The 25255-nt window shown below is 40.5% G+C and overlaps 1 protein-coding gene across 8 annotated transcripts in view; it reads left to right on the top strand.

Moving 5' to 3' along the window:
* Positions 1–6228: 6228 nt before the first annotated feature.
* The window catches only part of ZMYM2 (zinc finger MYM-type containing 2), a 103386-nt gene continuing 84359 nt past the window's right edge, over positions 6229–25255 (top strand). For 2 of the 8 annotated variants that reach the window (XM_078449159.1, XM_078449148.1), the window contains exons 1-2: positions 6258–6386; positions 7517–7582. The gene's annotated coding sequence lies outside the window, so the exon portion shown is untranslated. Of the gene's footprint in view, positions 6387–6510; positions 6681–7516; positions 7583–25255 lie in introns of those variants that run through there. The other 6 variants (XM_078449168.1, XM_081795556.1, XM_081795560.1 and 3 more) reach the window with 5 other exon arrangements.

Genomic DNA, 25255 nt, shown 5'->3' with positions numbered 1-25255 from the left:
TGGCTCAGTTGGTTAAGCATCAGACTCTTGATTTCCGCTCAGGTCATGATCTCCAGGTTCGTGGGATCAAGTCCTGCGTCAGGCTCTATGTTGACTGTGGAGCCTGTTTGGGATTCTCTCTCCCTCTCTCTCTGCCCCTCCCCATACATGTGCACACGTGGGTGTTCTCTCTTGCTCTCTTTTCTGTTTCTCAAAATAAACTGAAAAAAAAAAAAATGAGTTTTTCAACCCATAGTTGATTCTGGATTACTCAGTTTCTGACATCATCTTGTGTTTTTACTTCTGTTTTAGAACTTGATTTTATCCCTGATTTGCTTTCTTCAGAGTAGTGTTTTTCAAACCACAGTTTATAATCCATGAAATCAACTTGGAATGATGAAACCACTATTTATTTTTTTAAAAATGGAAGAAAACAGTATAGATTTAAATAGACTAGAATAGAAAATATTGAATTCCATCTTAGGTAATAAAGGAAATAATTCTACTATGAAACTTTTGCTATCCAGTAATGAATATAGGTGACTTTGCAATTGGTCTCTATGCATAATATATATCCTAGTGGTTGTCATGGTCAAAAAATTTATAAGCCACTGCTCCAGAGTGTATTATTGGACTGTGTTTTGAATTATCTAAGATGATGTATTTAAGAGTTTAATTTTAAGAATTAGGAGAAGACTATCCTGGAGGGGCAGAATGCTGAGGTGGTTAAGAGTATGACTGTGGAGTCAAGAATCCTGGGACCATGAGTCCCTCTCTATCGCTTTGTAGCTATGTGACCTTGAATAAGTTCCCTAACCTTTTTTTTTTTATTCTTCATTTTATTTATTTATTTTTAAACAGCAAACGCTACACCCCACATGGGGCTTGAACTCATGACCCCAAGATCGAGGATAGCTTGTTCTACCGACTAAGCCAGCCAGGTGCCCTGCCCCTGTAACCCTTTTTTGCTTCGGTTTTCTCATATGTAAAAGTGGGAGAGTGACATTAACTACTTCGTAGAGTTCAGAAGATAATGAGTTATTATTCACAATGAACATACACAATTCCTGGAACTATAAATACTATATAAGCAGTTTATTAAGTAAAATTGCACAATTGACTTGTTTTAATTTTTCAGGACTTCATCTTTTCTTCTCAATGGTAGAACAACATTATTAAGATTTTTGATTGGTATAATATGATACCAAACATCGCCCAGTATAAGCAAATTAATACAAGTCAAACATGCTAAAACTGACAATTTTTATTTGATATTATTTTTAATTCCACTAGAAGCAGTCTACCCAGGTGTACTATTTTTGTAAAGCAATTAGCCATGTTGAGCTTCTTTCACTTTCTCTTCCTTCTCCCACAGAAAAATTTCCCCAGTGCTTCAACAGTTAAATTATTGCTTTTTATGTCCTTCTCTTTTTTTTTTTAAGTTTATTTATTTTTGAGAGAGCGAGAGAGCGAGAGAGAGAGGCAGAGTGTGAGTGGGGGAGGGGTAGAGACACAGGGGGAAATAGAGAATCTGAAGGCAGCTCCAGGCTCTGAGCTGTCAGCACAGAGCCTGATGTGGGGCTTGAATTCTGGAAGTGAGATCCTGACCTGAGCCGAGGTCGGAGGCTTAACTGACTGAGCCACCCAGGCGCCCTGCTTTTTATTTCCTTTTCAACAGTAAAAGTTAAAATGTTAGTCTGCATTAGCTCTCCAATCCCCAGCCTCAAACAAGTCTTCTTTCTGAACTTCTAGTTTCCTACTATCCATACTGGGAAGATGAGACATACTATGTGATTATACTAAGCTCCTTTCCAAGAAAAAAAAAAAGACTTTGATTTGAAGTACATTTTTTCTAAGATTTGTGATGGTGATTATGATTATGATTGTGAGTTTTAGATTATGCACTAGCATAGTATTGATGGTAGATATATCAGTATGTTTCTCTTCCTCGCATATTATAAAGAATTTAAAAAATATTCCACTAAATCAGTTATCAGTAATAAAAACAGCTAAAGCTTTGAGGTCCTAACAAGTATGAGGTGCAAATTTCACATGTGTATGCCCATTGAATCCCCCCCCAAAAAAAAATTGTGAAAGTGAAATTATTATCTACATTTTACACATGTTAAAACTTAGAAAGTTAGCACATCACTAAAATCACCCAGCTGGTTGTGGATAAAACCAGAATTCAAACTTGGACATTCTGGCTCCTAAGCTGTGCTCTGAATAACTATTATATTGCATGTCAATTACTGGTGAGCTCTTCTACACACACACAAACACACACACAGTATAACTGTATTGATATATACAGAGAGAGAGAGAGAGAGAGAGAGAGAAAGGGAGAGAGAGAGAAATGATCACCACAGTAAGTCTAGTTAATATCCATGACCACACAATTGCAAATTTGTTTTTCTTGTGATGAGAACTTTTAAGATATACTCTCTTAGCAACTTCTAAGATTTTTATGTTCTGACACTTGAACAGAAGTTATTTGGTTGTTACAACAACGCTACTTTATTTTATACGTGACTATGGGGCACCTGGTTGGCTCATTCGGTTAAGTGTGCAAGTTCGGCTCAGGTCATGACCTCACAGTTCCTGAGATTCAGCTCTGCATTGGGCTCTGTGCTGACAGCTCGGATCCTGCTTGGAATTCTCTCTCTCTCTCTCTCTCTCTCTCTCTCTCAAAATAAATAAACATTAAAAAGTGACTATACTGAGGCTCAGAGAGAAGGCAATTTGTTCAAGGTTTTGAGTGGCCAACAAGTTAAGTTATTTATGTTGCCTTCCTTCAACGCTTAGTATGCTTTTGTGATTAGTACTGAATAATTCCACAAACGCGCACACACATACGCACACATTAAGCAACAGCTTTATTGAGTTATAATTTGTACCATAGAATTCTCCCACTTAAAATGAACAATTCAATGTTTTTAGTGTATTCATAGATGTCCAACCCTCACTACAGCTAATTTTAGACATTGTTCCTTCTCCATTCACTCCCTACCTCCCTATGCCTAGGCAACCAATAATCTACTTTCTGTCTTTATAGATGCACTTAGCCTAGACAATTCACATAATCATACAATGAGTGGTCTTTGGACTCCTGTTTATTTCCCCTGGCATAATGTCTTCAAGGTTCATCCATCCTGTACCGTGGATCAGAACATCATTCCTTGTTACAGATAAATAATATTTCATTGTATAGATATTCCACTTTTGGCTTATGCATTCAATCAGTTAATGGACATTTGTGTTGTTTCTACCTTTAAGGAAATTAAATAATGCTGTTATAAATATTCAAATATTTATTTTTAGAAGTACTTTTATATAAAATTAAGTGTAATTTTTATTTAAATTATGACATACAAAGTTGTTTTTTTTTTCCCTACCAGTTCTAAGCTTTCAACTAGATTTCTCCGTGATATTATGCAGGCAACCCAGTGAACATTTTCTTGGACAAATAGATTTACTTATTTTTGTTAAAAATTTTTAAGTTTATTTACTTATGAAAAAAATTTTTAAATGTTTGTTTATTTCTGAGACAGAGAGAGACAGAGTGTGGGTGGGGGAGGGTCAGAGAGAGAGGGAGATATGGAATCTGAAGCAGGCTCCAGACTCTGAGCACAAAGCAGGGCTTGAACTCACCAACTGCGAGATAATGACCTGAGCTGAAGTAGCCTGCTTAACAGACTGAACCACCCAGGCGCCCCAAGTTTATTTGTTTTGAGAGAGAGAGCAAGCAAACAGGGGAGAGGCAGAGAGAGTGAGAGAGAGAATTCCAAGCTGGCTCCGCACCGTCAGTGCAGAGTCCAACGCTGGAACCCATGAACTGTGAGATGATGAGCCGAGCTCAAGAGTCAAACTCTTAATGGACTGAGCCACCCAGGTGCCCCTTCCTGGGCACATAGATTTAAATGAAGGGATACAAATGTGAATAATATATCCTACTGTAATTATCATTCGTATTAATTAATTATAAAATGGCAATAATGCCAGGAATTGGTAGCAGTTTAGAACTTCCTCAAATTAGGGGTGCCTGGGTGGCTCGGTCGTTAAGCGTGGGGCAGTGATCTCATGGTTGGTTAGTTCAAACCCCACATTGGGCTCTGTGCTGACAGCAGGAGCCCACTTGGGATTCTGCTTCCCTCTCTCTGCCCCTCCCATCCTCATGCTCTCTCTCTCTCAGAATAAATCAATAAACATTAAAAAAAAAAAAAAGAACTTCCTCAAATTGAACAACATGTGGAAGTCTCTGACAGAGCTTACTGGAAAGAATCGGTATTCAAGCCTTTCAACTATAAACTCAATGAGTACTGGCTATTGCCATGCTGTAAGGTTACGGAAGAGGGATGGTGTAAGTTTTCAACAGAATTATTACAAGGATGCCCTGCATCTGGTAATAGAGGGTGTTTCTGTTGTGAAGATAGTGACATCAAGAATGTCAATGTGAAACAGCACTGTGTAATATAATATAAAGTCTTGCGAGGATATTGTATTGAAAACTGACAAAAATTTCAATTATGAACTAAAATGCTGAAAAATAAAAGCAAGCAATACTGTTCTGAGCTGGTTGAAATGCATGCTGGATATTCTCCAACTTAAATAAAGAACAGTAGATTTATTGCAATTAGCTCTAGGTGGAAGGATTACTTGATTTTTCAAGTCACAGCGAATGAATAAATTTCAATTTCTGCTCGATTATGCTACGTAGTAAACGTCTAAAACACGTTTAACGGCAGTCTTTACTGAGAACTTGGATGATTAACTCATTAAAAAACTCGTGTTCCTCATCATCGTGTTGAACTTTAAATTGTAACAGAGCACGTCTACGGATTAATAGGCAGTGTGTTAGAGAATCATGAAATTGAGAAGTCTAATTTATCCATCCATTTACTACCCAACACCGTCAGTGGTAATCCCACGAACAACCGCTAGGGTGAGACGAAAGAGGCCCCGCTTTCATCTTTACATGGAATCTTGGATGTCGCACGGCACCCTGACGTGCGCCGAAGACGTAGGTGTAGACGATGAACAAAAGAGAAGCCCCAGCGTCGATGTGGCTTCTCCGGGCACACCCGCCCCGGGGCGCGCCGCCACGCTGCGCACCGTCGCCCGGCTCCCCGCAGCCAGGCCGGCCCCGGTCGGGCGAAGCGATGGAGCAGGCGGTGGAGTGGAGACCCCATCGACCGTTGAGGACCAGCAGATGGTGGAAGGCAGTGGGGAGGCCGGGTAGAGGCTGGGGGAGGGCGACCGAAAGGGGCCGCGGAGGAGGACGACGGCAGCGGCGAGGGACGCACCGAGGGGAGGCTCCGGCCCTTCCAACAGGCGGGAGCCCAGCTCCAGGGGAGCCCGCAGCTTCCTCCATCTTGGTTGATGGAGGCGGGGAGCGGCGTCTGGGTCCCTCCACCGTGGCGCCCGTCCCCCAGGGCCCCTCAGACGCAGACGCCGGCATCAGGGGCCGTCCCCCCGGCCGAATGGCGGAGCCCAGTTGGGGCTTCGCGGGAACAAGTTTCCCAGCCCCACGGGGTCTGGTTTTGAACTGGTCCCAAGTTCCCACAGCAGTCCCGACAAAATGGAGGACGTCGTCTCCTCCTGCAGCCATGACGGGAGGTGGGGGGACTATTCCCCACGGGGGTGAGGCGAGGGTGGAGGCGCTCCCACTCCCCCGCGGCACGTTCGGGAACCCACTTCACCCGCTGCCCCGACCTCCCACTTTCAATCGCTCCAGCCCGTGCCCGGGCTCGCCCCTCTCGGGGGGCTTCAGGAACTGGACAGGGAGGGCGTTGGGGACATCGAGGCCGCGTCTCTCCTCGGGCAGGGTCGTTGGGAGCGGCTGCAGCAGCCTGGGCGCCCAGGCCCGAGCCAGGGCAGGCGGCCACGGCCTCAGACTCGCGGGCTGTCCCGGGCCCTGGAGGGCACCCCGGGCGCCCAGGGCCGGAGCCCGCGGCCGGTGCAGCGGGCGGCGAAACTCGGGCTGCCTGACCCTGACGGACCCGGGGGTGGGGGCGGGGTGGGAGGCGGGGGTAAGGAGGGGAGGGGACGCGGCCGAGGGCCGGGAGCGGGCGGAGGGGGGGGAGTGGAACGGCGACGCCGGGGGGTGTGGCCTGCGCCTGACGGACAGCCCTTCGGACCACCCCCCCGAGGGGGGTCCTGAAGGAAGGCAGATGTGGCCAATGGACGTGCCCGAGGCGCCGCGGCCCGCCTTTCCGGCCGGCCAATGAGGGTGCGGAGGGCGGGGCCTCTCCGGGCTCGGCCGCACCGCCGCCTCCTCCGTCTCCTCCGCCTCCTCCTCCTCACCAGCGCTAAACCCGGGACTGGACCGAGCGGAGTTGTGCGTGTTGCCGAAGGGGGGTGGGCCGGGGGAGGGGAGGTTCGTTCCGCGGAGCCGCAGCCAGAACCGGGTGAGGCTTATCCCCGCTGTCTTTCCAGCCCAGGTCCGCCGATAGTGGGGGTGGCTGGGAGCAGCGCAGCCTCGGGAGGAGGAGGCGGAGGCGGAGGCGACTGGGGAGGCGGAGATGGGTGAGGGCAGCCTCCGGAGCCTCCCACCGACCCGGGATTAATACCCCGCGGCGCGGCCGCCGTCGCCGCTGCCGCGTCGGGGCCTCGGGGTCTCCTCCGGGCTCCGCTCATGTCACAGGCGTCTTCGCGTGCGGCCCGAAGGGCTGCGAGAGTGAGGGCGAGGCCGGGAGGGCTGGGTGAGGCGGACGCCAGAGGCGGGGGTCGCTCGGGGGGCGGGGGTCGCCCGGGCCGGGGCGGTGGGAGGTCGCGGGGTATTTTTCCCTTTCTTTCTTGCGGGGGGGGGGCGGAGGAGGTAGAAAGGTGGGGGGAGGGGCGCCTCAGTTCGTTCTCCCGCTCTCGGGGCTGCGCTCCCACTGTCTCCGCGGCAGCCCGAGGTCCCCAAGTTTTTCGGGGCGAGGGTGCTGCCTCTTCCCCCACCGGGTCCCCTCCGTCGCTCTTCTCTTCCCTGGGCTGCGCTGCGCGGCTCTCGCTCTTCACGTATTGTTTGGCTGGGTCTCTAATGGCGGACGGGGAGGCAGCGCTGCCGGTCGCCGACTGCAGGGGGGGGGGGGGGGCAAGTCTCGGGCCCAGGGCAACTGCTTGGGGCAAATGTGGGAGATAGCAGCCCGGCGGTGACGTGAGCCGCCCCTTACCTCCGAATCGGTGCCCCGAGTGGCGGGGATGACGCTGGGTGGGCAAATTTAGGAGGGAGTGCAATTCCCCTGCTGGCGTCGAGGCAACGTTTTCCCTTCCCCCCCCTCCCTTCCCAGTAGCAGGCTTGGTGCCCTCCAGCCTCCTCCCTCCGGATTTTGCCTTTCACGTGGGCTTTGGTCCCAAATATATGTTTTGCGCCGTTTTGCTCCACTTTACGTAGGAGGGGATTGTTGGTCGCGGGCTGTGGAGCAATAATAGAGGGGCCAAACCTCCTTGACCTCTTACTCCCTTCTCGGCCTCCTCTTGGTGGAATGGGCTTTGGTTCTCCCACCTGGTTAGATGTTCCTGATCCATTTGCCATTTTTGCTTTTACCCCCAGGACCAGGAATCGCCTTCAACCCCAGCTGGTGCATCTTTGGCAGAAAGTGAGGAAAACACCCCCATTGTGAGTCCTTCGCCTCTAATTTGTTGCTCTTAGAGGACGTGGTTGGGTTGTAGGGGTTTAGCCAAGGGACTTGTCTATCCCCGTTGTTTTGAGGGGGAGGAGCCTTTCCTTGGGTGGCAGCTGCCCCCGGGGTGAAGCCTGGGTAATGGCTGGTGAGGCAGCTGGGAGTGGGCGCTGCTGTTTCCACCGCTGCAGACATCTCTCCTGCTGCTGCAATACCAACCTCAGCAACCAGACGACGGGCTCCTGCAGCTGCTCACGTTACCCGGGAGGAGGGGTGGTGCAAAGGAGGGCATATTTCTGGTGCCCTCTAGAGTTCCAAAGTGGGAATTGAAGTTACTCGTTGGAAATGCTGTGCATGCAACCATCTTTAACACTTTTTCTCCCTTTACAATGGATGATTGATTGTAGGCATTGGAGAAAATAGGCTCACTGAACTTTTTGTTTGTGTCTAATCTGAAAGACGAATTTCGACTCTTAGGGCTCGTGAGTTGATGGACGGCGCGAAGTCCGCTCTTCTAGTGTTCTAGCTCATCCAGGTGGTTGACCAACTAGTATGCTGATGACACTGGTCCACTGCTCCAGTTAAATCTCCCCCCGCCCCGTCTTCGGTGTTGATTGGTCTTCACTGGAGCCATTCTTGGATGTGTCACCTGAGTTATTGTTTAATGCTTGTAATCTGTTGGTTTTAAGGAAACGGTCTTGTAATATGCTAGGTAGTGGAATAAACATAACTTGTCGGTTGAAATCAGTTACAAAATATCAATGAAGCCAGCACTCTGGACACATTGTATTTCCTGAGCTCTGGTCACATTGTATCTCATGGACAGTTGATATTGTAACTTGTAGATTTCTGTCAGAGGTGACAGAAATACAGTAGCTTATGCTTAGATATTAAGTCCCTAATGGTTCAAAAGATAGCTAATTGAAGACGAATATTTGCCGAATACTGATTGCGAATGATAACGCGAGGATGTTAATGTATATTTTAATACACAACATTCTAGACACACTGCAGGGCCCTTTCATGTATTATTTCCTTTAATCTTAGCAGTTATCCTGCGGAGTAATGAAAATAGCACATATTGACCCCTTAGTATATGGCAGTATAATTCTGAGTTTTAAAAAAATGTTTGTTATGATAACTTAAATTTGTGAGTGAGGATAGTATGCTGAACCTTTGTGTACCTGTTATTTATATTCCATAATTATCAACACATATCCAAACTGATTTCTAATATGCATTTAATAATTTAATCCTCACAAAATGAGGTCCTCTCTGATAGTGTGACACTGTGACAGATCAGTGATATAAGTAGTTTATATTCCTAATTTGTAGAGGAGGAAACAGAGGATGCCCAGGTAGAAGTAGTATTAGTATAAAACAGGCAGTTTGATTACAGTGCCCAAGTTTAGCTCCTATGCTGTCCTGTTTCAAAGTACTTAATATTCTTGTTTTACACATTTAGAAATTGAAACACTGGAAGAGCCAAGGTTAGCATTCTCTCAGCTTCTGTTCTTTTCCTAGAGAAGAGTGTGTAAACAAATAGCAAATGTTTGAATCTTACTATCTTTTTAAAAAGTTCTAGAACTGCAGTTGTCGATTAGATTATTTTACTGTCTTATTTAAAAACTGTTTTTGAATCAGAAGTAATATGTTCCCTTTTTTCAGTATGTCTGTATACATTTTAGGGTCTATAATTGTTTCCTAAATACTGCAACTTGAATGAGTATAACTTGTCTCACGAGTTTAAAGCTCTTTTCAGGTATTAGATCATTCAGATAAAATGGATCAAGGATCAGATCTTTCACACAAATGGGCAAAGCTTATATTATCAACACATAGTTTCATGAAAGATTTAACTTTGTCATATTTTTTTCCTTTGTTCTCAGGTGTGATGTGGGGAAGGTTGGTAATTGGTTTATATTTAATAGACATTTGGGGAGGAGGACGTAGAAAATGTGTAATCTGGATTATCTGTAATGTCAACACATATATACTAATGAAGGCCGTGGTTCGTTCTGATAATACCAAAATGTTGTCCTTGTTCTGCTTAATGATTGAGCTCAGAATTTAAAATTCCTTTGCTTAAAAGACACCAACTAATGGTGCTTTAATGTGCCAGATAGTAAGATGAAGATAACATGATTTTTAATTGACCTTGGCTAAATAAGTTCTTTATTATACTTACTGTCAGACACTTAATGTGAGTTCGGTGCTTTTATGTGTACTTATGAAGTGTTTTGGCAGTTAAAAATACGTTGCATATTTATGGCATCTTTCTTCAGAGCATCCTTAACAGTATGTATTCCCATCTCCTGCCTGCCCTTTTAAACACTTGGAAGAAAGATACAGGGTGGTTTCTACTTTTCCCTGTTATATATATAATCTCATGGGCCGGACCTTTGTATCTCATGTGGTGGGACAACCCCGTTTCACTCAGATATCACACAGGTGCTGACATGAATGTTTCCGACTTTTGCGTGATACGGAGCTTAATGTACCATCTTTGTATAACAGTGTTGTTAAAGAGTCTTCTATTTTGCCCTTGTATGAGGTACATAAGTGCATACTCTTAATACATTTGAGACAAAGTCTGAAAATCAGATGGTATGGTAAATTACTGTGATGGAAAGAATATATATGAAATCCTGGAACACTCTTCGTTGTCAAAAGGTGTATAATCGGAAATTTTATATTTTTTGTTTTCTAGGCGTTAATATCTCTGTCTATCCCCTTAGCAGTGTTACTAATGTACATATTATTATGTTGAATAATATTTATTTTAAGAAGACTGGCATATTCAGTTTGCCTGTATTTTTTAGGTGAGCACAGTGGATTCTCAGATAGTATTTTGTGAAGGACATTTTAAATTAGGAAACAAGCATAGAGATTACTTTGTCTCTGCATTTCCCATTTTTTAATTTCAGTTTGTTAATTTTCTCCTGTTCCTGTGAGATCATAGAATTGGGATTAAAAAAAAATTTTTTTTTAATGTTTATTTGTTTGTGAGAGAGAGACAGAGTGCCAGTGGGGCAGGGACACAGAATTTGAAGCAGGCTTCAGGCTCCGAGTTGTCAGTGCAGAACCTGACAACGGGCTGGAACTCAAAAACCGCGAGATCATGACCTGAGCCGAAGTTGGATGCTCAACTGACTGAGCCACCCAGGTGCTCCTGGAATTGGGATTTTAGACTTGAACAGGAGTTTTGAACTATTCAAATCTAAAAGTTCTCAGCGCAACTAATCTGTAAGACCTATAAAGTCTGTGAGAAAAATTGCTGTTGGATAAATTCATGATTTGAACTATGGAATTCTGGGTAATAACTGTAGCTTATTTTTTATTTTGGTTTGGCAAGAAAATTGTTTTACATAGTTGCAGTTGCACATTTTTTAAATCTGCAACCTGTTTTTTAAACAATTCACTTTGTAATCTTAGGTTTCTGTTATTAAAATAGAAATGGGAAGGGAATTATGCGGGCCAGCACCATTCACATACTTAGTAATGAGATAAGTTGGTCATCTTAAGATGTCTTAAAATTTGGATCGCAACACATTTTGAGCTTATCTATTTTATTGCATATTTTAAAATCTATTAATTTTTTGCCTCAGGTTTCATTCAACACTTGTAGCACTCTAGAACTGCAGAAAAAAAATTGTAAACCAATGGAGAAATCTATCGTAGAGTTAAAAATTGATGTGTAGAGAGGTTTGCAAAATCACTTGGTCACATGATTAGTTTGGGATTTGTTCTATTTTATTTTTAACTTCATAGCAGTACATTGAAAGAAGTAATACAATTGAATAAAAATTCATGGTCTTTAATTTGAAAGAAGGATATGACCATTGGGGTTTTATTGTTACTGATTTGATTAGTGTCTTATAAGTATTGATATTTACTGTTACAAGATATGATTTAAGGGTAAACTTCGGATATTAGGATAAGTAGGTAATGAATATTTCATAGCTCTAAGAAAAAACTTCTGAATATGTGTTTCATTATCATGTTATCTAGTTTTTGTTTATCCTTCTTGAAGAGTTACATTACTGTTAAAGAATTTTAACCACTCTTATTTTTATTTCTTTAATGTTTTTATTTATTTATTTATTAAAAATTTTTTTTTTTAACATTTATTTTTGAGACAGAGAGAGACAGAGCATGAACGGGGGAGGGGCAGAGAGAGAGGGAGACACAGAATCTGAAGCAGGCTCCAGGCTCTGAGCCATCAGCCCAGAGCGTGATGCGGGGCTCGAACTCACGACTGCGAGATCGTGACCTGAGCTGAAGTCGGACGCTCAACCGACTGAGACACCCAGGCGCCCCTTATTTATTTTTGAGAGAGCATGAGCTGGAGAGAGAGAGAGGGAGACACAGAATCTGAAGCAGGCTCCAGGCTCTGAGCTGTCAGCACAGAGTCTGATGCGGGGCTTGAACTTGTGAACCAGCAAGATCATGACCTGGGCCAAAGTTGGGCGGTCAACCCAGGGTGCCACTAACCACTCCTTTAGTGTCAATAGACTGCCAAGGGTCAGGTTTCTCTTCTCCAGAGGGTTCTAGATTTTTTTTCCTCTGGTGTTCTTAGTGAATTCAAAGATCAAATTTGTTACGTGAATTTAAAATTTAAAGGTTAAGGGATGCCTAGGTGGCTCAGTTGGTTAAGTGTCTGACTTTACCTCAGGTCATGATCTCGCAGTTTGTGAGTTTGAACCCCGCGTCGGGCTGTGTGCTCACAGCTCAGAGTCTCGAGCCTGCCTGGAATTCTGTGTCTCCCTCTCTCTTTGCCCCTTCCCCACTCACGCCCTGTCTGTCTCTCTCTCTCTCTCCTTCAAAAATAAACATTAAAAATTTTTTTTAATTAAAATGTTAAAAAATATACCTAAACTAATAAAATGTTATATGTCAATTTGATCTTAAGTTTTAAAAGGTTTTACAACATTTTATTCTTAAGTTATTAAATATTTTAGTATGATTCTGATATTTAAAATTAATATTAAATTGTAATTTAAGATAATTGTAATTTCCTAGGAGTAGAGTTGTTGCAACCTCATTAGAATAATTGAGAATATTATAATTCTTAGAGTAAACTTCTTTTTAACTGTACATTTAGGTTGGATTAAAAAATACTTAAATGGCTATTTTAAGTAAGATTGTGGTGCTTACTTGAGATAGAAGAAAGTTCCCAAAATGTGACAGAATGAGACAAATTCTTCAGTTTTTTTACTTTGTGGCCGTGCCATGTGTATATTACTTTTGCTGTAGTCACCTAGGTAGAGCTGTTGTCTGGATTTAGTGTTACAAGAATTTGGAACTGATATTACGGTTCTGAAACCAAAAGACATTACAGTTTGAGACTTATTTTTTGTAATACTATAGCAATTTTATAATTTATTTCTAAGAAGCATGTCTTTTGACTAAGAAGAGGGATGTTTCTTGGATTATTGAGTTCGCTGGACCAGACTGAATATAGTTTAGGGTAATCAGAAATCACTTATTAAAAAAAATGTGTATTATAACATTTACTATATATCAAGTAATTGTAAAAAGTGTGTTAAGAGTTGGCCAGCCCTCTCTTTGCCTCAGTGCTTGGAAGAGCATTTCATTTAGACTTCTCATGCTATATTCTAGGACTTTAATTTGGAATTTGTAAGCTTTTGGTTAGGCCAGTGATGATCAGATTAGTTAATTGTGTTTCCAGTTCTATAGCATTAAAGAAATGTTAGAGTAGAAGTAAAAATTCAGTCTAAATAAAATTTTAAGGGGTACCTGGGTGGCTCAGTCAGTTAAGCATCTGATTCTTGGTTTTGGTTCAGGTCATGATCTCATGGTTTGTGGGATCCAACCCTGCGTCAGGCTGTGCACTGGCAGCACAGAGCCTGCTTGGGATTTCTCTCTCTCTCTATTTCTGTCCCTCCCTGGACTTGTTCTCTCCCTCCCTCTCTCTCTCTCTCTCTCTCTGTCTCTCAAAATAAACATTAAAAAATGAAATTTTTATTTTATCCTTTTGTTTTAGATCTCTTTGTATTATGTGTCGTCATATTTTACTTATCTATCTGTCTGTCTATCTATTTATCTATCGAGAAGAGAGGCAGGGAGAGGGAGAATCCCTAGCAGGTTCCGCACTGTCACCTTGGAGCCTGGCGTGGGGCTTGAACTCATGAACCGAGCTGAAACCAAGAGTCGGACACTTAACTGACTGAGCCAGCAGGGGCCCCTTTATTGTTATATTTTAATTATTTCAGTTTATTTTAATTAATTCTGGCCCTCACATGGTATCTAAATTCTTACATGTTCATGGTTCTGTTTCTAAAGTAATGAAAATTTTGTTTTTGTTTCAATTTTATAAAATCATTACTATAAAATTAATCTAGTTTTAACTTTACAACTTTATTATGCATATTGTCTCACTTTGTGTTTTTATTTTTGTTTGAGTCTCTTAATATTGTATAGTTCTGGTTCTTAAGTTTTAACTCTTGCTTAGGAAGTCATTTCATTCCAGTTTTGTGTTGCATATCAAAGAGAAGCTTCTGTTTAAGTTAGTCTTTGTCTTTCATGACCCTGACTCCTGACTTCTATGATGCCTTATTTTCTTCATTTGTATATCACATTTTCCATCCTTATGTCCTTGCCCAGCTGTTTTCATCCTGTCTTTCTCCTGGATTTAAGTGTCCATTTCTCTTCTTCATTTCTAACTCCTTTTGCATTTAGAAAAAAAATACCACATAGTCTGTGTACTTTTTTTGCTGTACTTGTATGAGGCATATCCAAATTTTAGTAAACTTTTGAATTTGCTGAGATCGTGGAATGTGGGTGTGGTTCTAGTGGTATGTTGGGGCCTCACATGGAAGGGGAACTAGTGGGACTTAATTTTAGAGTTTTTTCTGCCTAAAATTTTTATTTTTGTTACTTGATGTTGCTAGGGGATTTGCAGCGTGACATGAGTTTGAAGACGAGAGATTTGGGTTCAAATCTACCCTTATGAGGGAATTTTTGGGGTGATGAAAGTTTTCTTAAACTAGATCGTGTTGATGACTGCATAAGTATATAAATTTACTAAAAATTTTCACTAAAATGAATAAATTTTTATCACATGCAAATTATGCCCTGATGAGACTGTTAAAACCAATTTTGCTCTACCATTTATTTACTAGTTTGTGATCTCTGGTAAGTTATTTAACCTATGAGCCTTGGTTTACCCATTTGATAAATGTGTATGATGATGCCTGCTTTTTTGTGATTGTTATGTGATAAGAATTAAAAATAATACAGAGTATATGACTGGCCAATAGATGTGCAGTTAACAGCAGCTAAGATCTATAATCTGTTTGAATGGATCAAATATCATGAGTTTCTTGCCAGTAGACTCATGAATTGAATGCTCATCTGATAGAAGGAATTCTCTTTATCTTCACTGACTTCTCTCTGCCTGCTCCTTTGTTGGTCTATAAGACTGCTAAAGTGCTCTATCCTTCAGAATCTCTACAGAATCTTTTGCACATCTTCTGCTTCATTTTCCCATACTTTTCAGAAGAAATTTCACTGATTGCACTCACAACACTCTACAGATACTTTTTTTGAGGTCACTGGTGATTTAATAGTCAAATCCTTAAGTGCTTCATTTTTGTCTTAATTCTGTAGCATTTGGAATTAAATACTCCTTGAAACTCTTGATTTCTGGGTCTGTGAAGTAACACGGTTTTGTATTTCTGACCGTCTCCTTCACCTACCCTCGTTAGACTCTCAAATGTTGAGACCTTTAAGTGTTCTTTTATTCTAAGGCACTCCACTCTCTCTAGTTTTGTTTTGTGTGTTGACCATAGTCCGTTTTGTTAGATAATAGGGATTTATATATACAAAGCAACTTTCATTCTGTTCCTTATTCCAGTCTACAACCAGATTAATTTTTTCTAAAACCCGGTCTGATCACATCTCTTAGTTTGTAAAAACTTCAGTGATTCTTGTTGGCATGTGAAACAAAATAGGAACTAAGCTTTAAAACCCTTAAAAAGAAAGCAATTAGGAAATGTCATATGTGATTTTTAGGTAGGTTCTCAGTGTTCATTTTGAGGAGACAGTCATGTAAATGAATGAATATAAACGATGCATAATAGAAAATATACAGACATGAATAGTTACATGCATGTCAGAAAGGACAGTTCTTTCCTTATTTATTTTTATTTTATTTTATTTATTTATTTATTTATTTATTTATTTTTTTTAATTTTTTTTAAACGTTTATTTATTTTTGAGACAGAGAGAGACAAAGCATGAATGGGGGAGGGTCAGAGAGAGGGAGACACAGAATCTGAAACAGGCTCCAGGCTCCGAGCTGTCAGCACAGAGCCCTATGCGGGGCTCGAACTCACGGACCGCGAGATCATGACCTGAGCCAAAGTCGGCCGCTTAACCGACTGAGCCACCCAGGCGCCCCATTTTTATTTTATTTTAGAGAGGGAGAGAGCATGAGCAGGAAGAGGGGCAGAGGGAGGGAGAGAGAATACCAAGAAGGCTCCATGCTCAGAGGGGAGCCTGACTCTAGGCTCGATCCTACGAATCTGGGATCATGACCTGAGCCAAAATCAAGAGTTGGTCGCTCAACTGGCCGAGCTACCCAGGTGCCCCAGAAAGGAGTTTTTAATACTTTGGTTATAAAAATAAAACATGCCCTAGTGGTGCCCGGGTGGCTCAGTTGGCTAAGTGTCCAACTTCGGCTCAAGTCGTGATCTCATGGTGCATGAGTTCAAGCCCCACATTGGTCCCTGTGCTGAGAGCTCAGAGCCTGGAGCCTGCTTCGGATTCTGTCTCTGTCTCTGCTCCTCCCCTCCTCATGCTCTGTCTCTCTGTCTCAAAAATAAATAAACCTTAAAAATAAATAAAAACAATAAATAAAACGTGCCCTTAAGTACGAAAATCTTCAAGTACTAAAAAAATGTGGTGGAGAAAATGGAAGTTCCTCCTAATCCCATTTTATATGAGATGTTTCTGTTTTTAAATGTATTCCTATAATTGTTTTCCCTGTTCAGCATACTAATATTTCGCATGTATACTATTATCAGTAATTGACATTTTCTACACAAGTCTGACATTCTTGTAATTCCTTCCCTATCCTTAGGTTGCAAAAGTCTTCAGTTGATTAATGTTTGAATTCTAGTGGTCTGTATATTAGAATGGTTCATGAGTCTCAGTTCTTTGTGATTAAGGGATGGTGTATAATGAAAGGTATGTGGACTTAGTCACAAACCCTGGTTTTGTACCTAACAGTACAGTATACCATAGGAAAGCTACCTGATTACACAAAATAGCTTACTCATCTGCCAAATGGGGTAATAATAATATATTTAAGATATCTATTATGAGGTATATTTTAAGGTAGTTGTAATGAGTATGGTACCAAGTATGTCTTTTAAAATTGGTAGTTGTTATATTAGGTGTGTGATAAAATTCAGAGACAAAAAAGTAGAACTCAAGTCATGAAGGGGCTGAAGAAAAGGGATAAACTGAAATAAGACTGCCTCTGCTTCAGAGTTTCACCTATTTATTAGACAGTTTAAAAAACAAAAAACTGTGGTCGTTGGGTGGTCAGTCAGTTGAGCGTCTCACTTTGGCTCAGGTCATGGTCTCGTGGTTCGTGAGTTCAGTCCCCACGTTGGGCTCACTGGTGTCAGCCTGTCAGTGCAGAGCCTGCTTCGGATCCTCTGTTCCTGTCTGCCCCTTCCCTGCTTGCGCTCGCCCAAAAATAAATATTTTTTAAAAAGTAAAAAAAAAAAAACCCAACTACATTGAATTGTAAACGATAGGTAGGATTGTACATTTACTTTCCATAATTTGTCTACCAAGGAGAAGAAGACACAGATTTTCTTTGGTATACTCCATGTTCTTTTTGTATTCCTTTCATTTTAAGAGCAATCAGTGAATCTCTGAGGAACATATCTCTAGGAAAGAATTCTAGTAATAAATTGAGTCTTAAAAAACACAGGGAATAGGTTTTTATTTAGTAGTAATCTGTATTGGAAAAGTAGACTCAGTACCTGAAGCTTTTTTGAATCTGTGGTTTCATTTGCTTATTGATGCAGTTATTATTGTGTCTTCAGGTTAGATGAGTCAGTCTTTTTTTTTTTTTTTTTTTTTAAAGTAGGCTCCATGCCCAGCATGGAGCCCAATGTGGAGCCCAACGTGGGGCTTGAACTCACTACCCTGAGATCAAGAGCTGAGCTGATACTAAGAGTTGGATGTTCAACCAACTGAACTACCCAGGCGCCCCCCCGCCCCCCCATTTATTTATTTACTTTTTTTAGTAAGATGGGTCTTGATCATGGGACTTTTGAATTCAGGTAAAGAAGATATATTCTTTTTAAAGCCATTTACTCAATAGTGTTAAAAAACATTGGGAAACAAAGTGATTACACTAGATCATAGATTAGGAATACCAAGTGTTTTAAGAATAAATGAATGTTTGTTTCCAAATTAACATATGTAGTTGAAGTTTACTTGTTGTAGATTTTAAATTATGTTTGGAGAAGGAAGTGCGGGCTTATTTAGCTTCTTTGGTTAAGGGTTAAAGAAGCTAGGGTAGGATAACCTTTTATTAGGGTCTAAGATTAACCATGTTACCAATTATGTATGTTGAGTATGGAAGTAGTAAAAAGTCATAACCAAAGATATGGGGCAGATTTCAGTTTTTCATCTTTTGAGGACTTTATTTTAATTTCCTATTCTATAATGGGTAAACTGAAGCTCAAGGGTGAAATGATTGTGCTTTGGACAACAGGAAGGGAGGGGGAGATAGAGTTAGAATTCACTTGTGGGGAGGTAATAGTGGGATAGCAGAAAAACAAAACAAAGAACAACCCAGAAAAGTTATTTGTTACCTCCCTTTATTAGAGAAAAATAGTAAATTTTGGCCAGACATTACGTTAAGTACGGAGGATGCAATAATAGACAATAAGGACATAGGTCTTTGCCCTCATGGAACATACAGTATAATGGGGGATACAGATGACAAAGTAAACTAAATTACAGGGGCCCTTGGGTGGCTCAGTCGGTTGAGCGTCCGATTCTTCATTTTGGCTCAGGTCATGATCTCATGGTTTGTGAGTTTGAGCGTTGGTTCCAGGCTGTGTGCTGACAGTGCAGAGCCTGCTTCGAATTCTCTCTCTCTCACTCTCTCTCTGCCCCTCCACACTTGTGTCTCTCTCTAAATAAACTTTAAAAATCGAAAAAAAGCCCATAAAATTACAAATTGGATAACTATAGCCGAGGAAATGTGTGTGATAATATAATAAGGGAGAACTTACTTAGACCAGGGATGATGGGTTAATTAAATGTTTGACAGAGAAAGATCTTGGGAGAGTGACATTTACCTTTATTTTTTTAAGTTTTTATATAAATTCCAGTTAGTTAACATACAGTGTAATATTAGTTTCAGGTGTATAATACAGTGATTCAACACTTCCATACATCACCCAGTGCTCATCACAACAGGTGCCCTCCTTCGTACACCATCACCTGTTTCACCCCTCCCCTCCCCCATCCACCTCCCTTCTGGTAACCATCAGTTTGTTCTCTGTAGTTAAGAGTCTGTTACTCGGTTTGTCTCTTTTCTTCCTTTTGTTCATTTTTGTTTTTTGAATTCCACATATGAGTGAAATCATACGGTGTTTGTCTTTCTCTGACTGACTGATTTTCCTCAGCAAAATACTCTAGATTTCATTCTTTTTTATGGCTGAGCAGTACTCTACCGTGTGTGTGTGTGTGTGTGTGTGTGTGTGTGTGTACCACAACTTCTTTATCCATTTGTCGTGGACACTTGGACTGTTTCCATAATTTGGCTGTTGTAGATAATGCTGCTGTAAACATTGGGGTGCATGTATGCTTTTGAATTAGTATTTTTGTATTTTTTGGGTAAATACCTAGTGTGATTGCTGGATGAAAGTTTCAACTTTTTGAGGAACCTCCATACTGATTTTCAGAGTGGCTGCACCAATTTGCATTCCCCCCAGCAGTGCAAGAGTCTTGCCCTTTCTCCACATCCTTGCCAACACCTGCTGTTCCTTGCATTGTTGACCTGAGCCATTCTGACAGGTGTGAGGTGACATCTCATTGTAGTTTTGTTTTGCATTTCCCTGGTAAGCGACGTTGAGCGTCTTTTTACATGTCTGTTGCCATCTGTGTGTCTTCTTTGGAGAAATGGCCTCTCATGTCTTCTGCCCATTTTTTAATTGGGTTATTCATTTTTTTGGGTGTTGAGTTTTATAAGGTATTTATTTAAACACTTTTAAATGTTTTTATTTATTTTTAAGAGAGAGACAGAGCGCGAGCAGGGGAGGGGCACAGAGACAGGGAGACACAGAATCTGAAGGAGGCTCCAGGCTCCGTGCTGTTAGCACAGAGCCCCACGCGGGGCTTGAACCCACGAACTGTGAGATCATGACCTGAGCCGAAGTTGGACGCCCAACTGAGCCACCCAAGTGCCCCTAGTTTTATAAGTTATTTATATATTTTGGATACTGACCCTTTCAGATAGGTCGTTTGCACATACCTTCTCCCATTCCATAGGTTACCTTTTAGTTTTGTTGTTTCCTTTGCTATTGAGAAGCTTTTTATTTTGATGTAGCCCCAGTAGTTTGTTTTATTTATTTATTTTTTAAGTAAGATCAAGGCCCAATGTGGGGCTTGAGTTATGACCCCGAGATCAAGAGTTGTATGCTTTACCAGCTGATCCAACTAGGTGCCCCTCAGTAGTTTTTTGATTTTGTTTCCCTTGCCTCAGGATATGAGGGAGTGACATTTAAACAGTGCCTGGAAAGATGTTCAGGAAAGATTGTTTCAGACAGAGGAAGATTGTGTGCATAGGGTCCCTTGAGCCAAGGGGATCTTGGGCTCTTCCATGAACTAAATGAAAGCTTAGTTTAGCAGAACCTTAGTGATCGAAATGGGGAAGAGCAGTGCTGAAATTGAGCCTAGCAGGTAGGCAGGGATCAATCAGGCAGGAATCGGGGCACCTGGGTGGCTCAGTCGGTTAAGCCTCCGACCTTGGCTCAGGTCAAGATCTCAGGGTTCGCGGGTTTGAGCCCTGCGTCTGGCTCTGTGCTGACAGCTCAGAGCCTGGAGACTGCTTCGGATTCTGTCTCCCTCTCTGCTCCTCCCTGGCTCACACTCTGTCTCTGTCTCTCTCTTTCTCTCTCTGTCTCTCTCTCTCAAAAATGAACATTTTTTAAAAAGTTAAAAAAAAGTTAAGAATGTTACAGGTCAGGGGGAAAATCTTAGGTTGTCTCCTTAGTACACTGGAAAGTCACGTAAGAAGTAATTGGCATTGTCTGATTTAATTTTTAAAAGGATCTTTGGGTATTCTGGGGAATATGGTAGATAATGTCAGTAATCCAGCATCAAAATGATGGCGAATTTTTAGGATTAGAGGGATATATCAGAAGAGATGGATTAAAGTGGACAGTTTCTTGAAATGAAAAAAACCAAAAACTAGAATTTAAGTAAAAATTTGAAAAGAAAAAAAATGGACATTTTCAATATTTATTTTGGAAGTAGGATTGGATTTGGGGATGACATGACTGGAAGTGAAGAAAAAAGAAATAGAGAATGACCTCCAGATTTCTGGTGTGAATAGCCAGACATAGCTGGCAACGACTGGAGGAGTTGCGGCTACAAGAGTGAGAAAGCGAGTTAAAAGAACTCGATGTAGGAAGCAGACAGTTTCTGGTTTTGAAACCTCTTGATTGAGATAAATTAAGGAGACTAGGGTATTGGTAATATTTAAAATCAAGGGAAGGGATGAAATCCCCACAGAAAGTTAAAATTACTTGAAAGTACTTTGCAGTTAAATTGTGGTCCTATGGGAAAGAAATGATTCCATATGCCTAGAAGTTCTGTGCCCTAGAGATAACCTGAATGAGTTAATTGATTATTCATTTATTAGATCAAAGAGATTTTTGTTTAGATTCTGTCATAACTCTTGAGTGGATTTGAGTATATTAATGATTTTCTATCAGTTTCTAAAACCACAGTAGCATCATTTTGAGTAACTGATGAGGAACTGTTAAAAAGAAACTTTTGTGGCTATATTGTAAGCATCATGAGGGTATTAATCTATCTGTTAAATCATCCGTCAGTGGTCCCTTGGCCTCTTTCTTCACTTCCTCAGAGATTAGTAGTAGTATTACCAATTTAGTGTTTATTACTCCAGATACTTTTCAGTGCACATACTAATATGTACCCATAAGAATTATAATTTCATGTGTGCATTTGTGTGTGTGTGCGCGCGTGTGTGTGCGTTTTAAAAACGTATACTGTATATATCTTCCTGCTACTTGCTCTTCACTTACTGGTATGTTTTCTATATCTTTGAGTTAGTACATAAGGATCTACTCGTAGCTGTTGTGTGATATTTCATTTGGTGGATTTAATAACATAGTTTAGACATTCTACTGATGGACATTTAGTTTATTTGCAATTTTTTATAACAGTGCTGCACAGAATATATGTGTAGTAGTTTCTCTGGGTTCATGTGTGGTTTTGCTGGGGGAATTTCTGATGATAGGTGTGAAAATAGGAATTGCTGAATCAGAGTATACGTTTATGTATTTTAATAGATAATTGCCAAATTGTCTTCCGCTGGACCACTGTATTGACCACATTTCCACTAGTTTCTCCACATTTTTGTGAACACTGGATATTATCGAATAATTAAATTTTTGTCAGTTTAATCTGTGTTCTTTCTAAAGTACAGATGTCAATTCTTTGTTATATCTATTAAAAAATATATGTAAATATAGAATGTATATTTTTTATTTTCTACATTTCTACACCTTCTTGGTTTTTTTTTTTTTTTTTTGCTATGTAAACATTTTATAAGGTAATGGGAGAAAATCCATGTTAGTATTGCAAGATAGAATAATTATAATGAATATGCAAGGCTTTTATGAAGGAACTTATAAAATAATACCATAGGACATATAAGATAACCATAATGGAAAGGCATGCATATGTCTGAATGGGAAGGCTTCAATAATGTCAAAACGTTAATTTTTTTGTCTCTAAATTAATCTCTAAATTCAGTGAAACCCTAATCAATTTCAAGTGTATATGGAAATGGTACCAAATTTAAAAGGTAGAAAGGATAAACAGTGAGAAGGAAGACTTTCCTCTTCTCCCAACCCATTGGCACAGTTCTCTTCCCTAGAAGCAAACCACTGTTACCATTTTCTTAGATATTTATCTAGAGACAGTATATGCATACGTGTGTGCATATGCTTCTCTGTGTGTGTATGATGTTTGTGTTTATCCATTGTTCTGTACCTGGTTTGCACTTAATTTAAATGAGAAGTTGTTCCGTATTAGTATGTAAGGAGATTTTTAGAGCTGCCTTGTGTCCAGGACTGCAAAATACTGTATTGTCTTCATCATCATTCGATTTATCAGGCTTTTGAGAGAAATTTAGGGTGTTTCAATCTTTTTACTTTTCAACAAGTATCCTTTGATGTTTTGTTTTTAAAAAATGAGATAATGTGTCTGTAGGAAGGATGCTTAGAAGTGGAATTGCTTGGTTAAAAATGTTTTTTTGAGGTGCCCTCCATAAAAGTTATACCAGTTTACACTGATTTATGGTATGAGGCTCTTCCTGTACTGTTAAGCCTTTATTTTTCTTAAGTTTTTATTTAAATGTTTATTTTGAGAAAGAAAGATTGCATGCACATGTGAGTGGGGGAATGGCAGAAAGAAGGGGGGAGAGAATAGACACCGGGCTTATCCCATGACCATGAGATTACAACCTGAGCTGAAATCAAGAGTCGGACACTCAACTGACTGAGCCACCCAGGACCCCTCTTAAGTTTTTATTTAAATTCCAGTTAACATACAGTGTAATATTAGTTTCAGGTGTGTGATGTAGTGATTCAACTCTCCTGTACGACACCTGGTGCTCACTATGACAAGTGCTCTCCTTAATCCCCATTACCTACTGAATCTCCCCCATCCACCTCCCTTCTGGTAACCATTAGTTGTCTATAGTTGAGAGTCTGTTTCTTGGTTTGCATCTCTCTCTCTTTTTTACCCTTTGTTTTGTTTCTTAAATTCTGCATATGAGTGAGAGCATAGGTATTTGTCTTTCTCTGACTGACTTATTTCCCTCAGCATAATCCTCCCTAGCTCCATCCATGTCCTCGCAAATGCCAAGGTTTCATTCTTTTTTTTTTTTTTATGGCTGAGTAATACTCCATTGTGTGTGTGTATAAAGATATGTATATGTATGTGTATGTGTGTTCATATACATACATACGTATATTTATATACATGTATATATATATATACATATACACACACACACACACACCCCACAACTTCGTTATCCATTTGTCAATCAGTAGACACTTGGGCTGGTTTCATCATTTGACTGTTGTAAATAATGTTGCTATATAAACATTGGGGTGCATGTATGGCTTTGAATTAGTATTTTTGTATTTTTTGGGTAAATACCTAGTAGTGCAATTGCTGACTCGTAGGGTAGTTTTTAACTTTTTGAGGAATGTTTTGATCTTTGTCAATGTAAGCAAAAAGTGGTTTCCCTTTAGAATTTAAATTTGCATCTTATAAATATTTCAATATTTAAGAGCCACTGTATTTCTTTTTCTAGTGAACTGTGTTCTTGGTTTTTTTTTTTTTTTTTGCCCTTTATTCTCTTTGGTTGTTGGTTTTATCTTATTGACCATAGGATCTTTTTGTCTTGATTTTTTTTTTAGGATATGAGTTGCAAATAGTGCATCATTGTGGTATTCCCCCCCCCCCCCCCCCCCCCCCCCCCCGTAAATGTCTGGTAAAATAAAGGAATGTAAAATTTATCATTTTTTTCTTTTAAGTATACAGTTCAATGGCATTAAGTATACTTACAAATGTTTTGCAAAGATCACCATTATCCTATGTAGAACTTTTTCGTCATCCCAAATAAAAATTTTGTACTCTTTAAACAATAATACCCAGTACCCCTTTCCCCCACTTCCTGGTGACCTGTGTTCTATCTTTTTGTCTGTATTAGTAGGCACCTCAGATAAGTAGAACCATAAAACATTTGCCCTTTTTGTGTCTGAATTAGTTCATTTATCATAATTTTTTTCAAGGTTTTCTGTGTTGTAGCATGTATCAGACTTTTTAGGGCTGAATAATATTCTGTTGTGTGTACGTTTTGTTTGTCCATTCATTTGTTGACAGACTTTTGGGCAGTTTCCAGCTTTTGGCCATTGTGAATAATGCTGGTGTGAACATTGGTTCACAAGTATCTATAGGAGTCTCACGTTTCATTTCTTTTAGGTATATACCAGGAAGTGGAATTGACTGATCATATGTTAATTCTGCATATAACTTTTTGGGGAACCCCGAACTGTTCTCCATGGTGGCTGTACCCCATTTTACATGACTCTGGCCAGCAATGCAGAAGTGTCCAAGTTTTTTTCAGAAGTGTTCTAATTTTTGTGCATTTTTGCCTTGTTATTATTTATAAAAAAAAGAACTCCTTCCTAATTGCTGTGAAGTGGTTATTTTGTTTTTTTCCCTTATTTTGTTTTAAATTGCACAAAACACATATAAAATTTACTGTCTTAACCATTTTTAAGTGTATAGCTCAGTAGTGTATAGTTCAGATATCCACATTATCACACAGCGGATCCCCTGAA

This window comes from Panthera onca, chromosome A1 (genome assembly GCF_046562875.1).
Source record: "Panthera onca isolate mPanOnc1 chromosome A1, mPanOnc1 haplotype 2, whole genome shotgun sequence".
Lineage (NCBI taxonomy): Eukaryota > Metazoa > Chordata > Mammalia > Carnivora > Felidae > Panthera > Panthera onca.
The sequence above is the reverse complement of the archived record's forward strand: the minus strand, read 5'-3'. Positions and strand labels throughout refer to the sequence as shown.